Here is a 578-nt window from a genome sequence, read left to right as displayed (position 1 = left end):
CAGTCATTTCATGGTGTCATCAATAATGTGCAAAGCAGTTCTTTGTTGCTGGTGAGAAACAAGTTGTGGTCTACAGACAGCTGATCAAAATTTTGGTGAAGAGGAATCAGGATAATTTTTGGCACAGAAGATGCAGATCTCAAAATAAAACCAGCGTGATCAGCATTTGACTTACAGGCCCTAGAAGACTCATGGATGGGGTAACACATCCTTCTGTTGTATGGGGAGGATAATTTCACCACAGGGCGGTACCAGTAAAAGTCCTGTAGCCATGGAAGGAATTTAGACAGCTAGTTTAGCTCAGCACACAATTTTTAAACAGTTAAAATTATGTGAGAGGAATCTCATCCTGCATTTGTTGAAGTTGAAAGGTGTTGTGCTTAAATACATGCTTCTGAAAGAAGGGAGCCAACCTGTCTTTGTGCCTCATTTCCTGAATTAACCGTGTGCTGAACTAGATAATATGGAATGTATTACTTACAAGCAATGGCTTTTATTAAAGGATATTTGCATGATGAGCATCAATTCAGCTATCAGCAGGTACTCCTAGTGGCTCCTATTTTTTTGTTTTCTCCAGT

The sequence above is a fragment of the Taeniopygia guttata genome, chromosome 1 (genome assembly GCF_048771995.1).
Source record: "Taeniopygia guttata chromosome 1, bTaeGut7.mat, whole genome shotgun sequence".
Classification (NCBI taxonomy): domain Eukaryota; kingdom Metazoa; phylum Chordata; class Aves; order Passeriformes; family Estrildidae; genus Taeniopygia; species Taeniopygia guttata.
The sequence above is the reverse complement of the archived record's forward strand: the minus strand, read 5'-3'. Positions refer to the sequence as shown.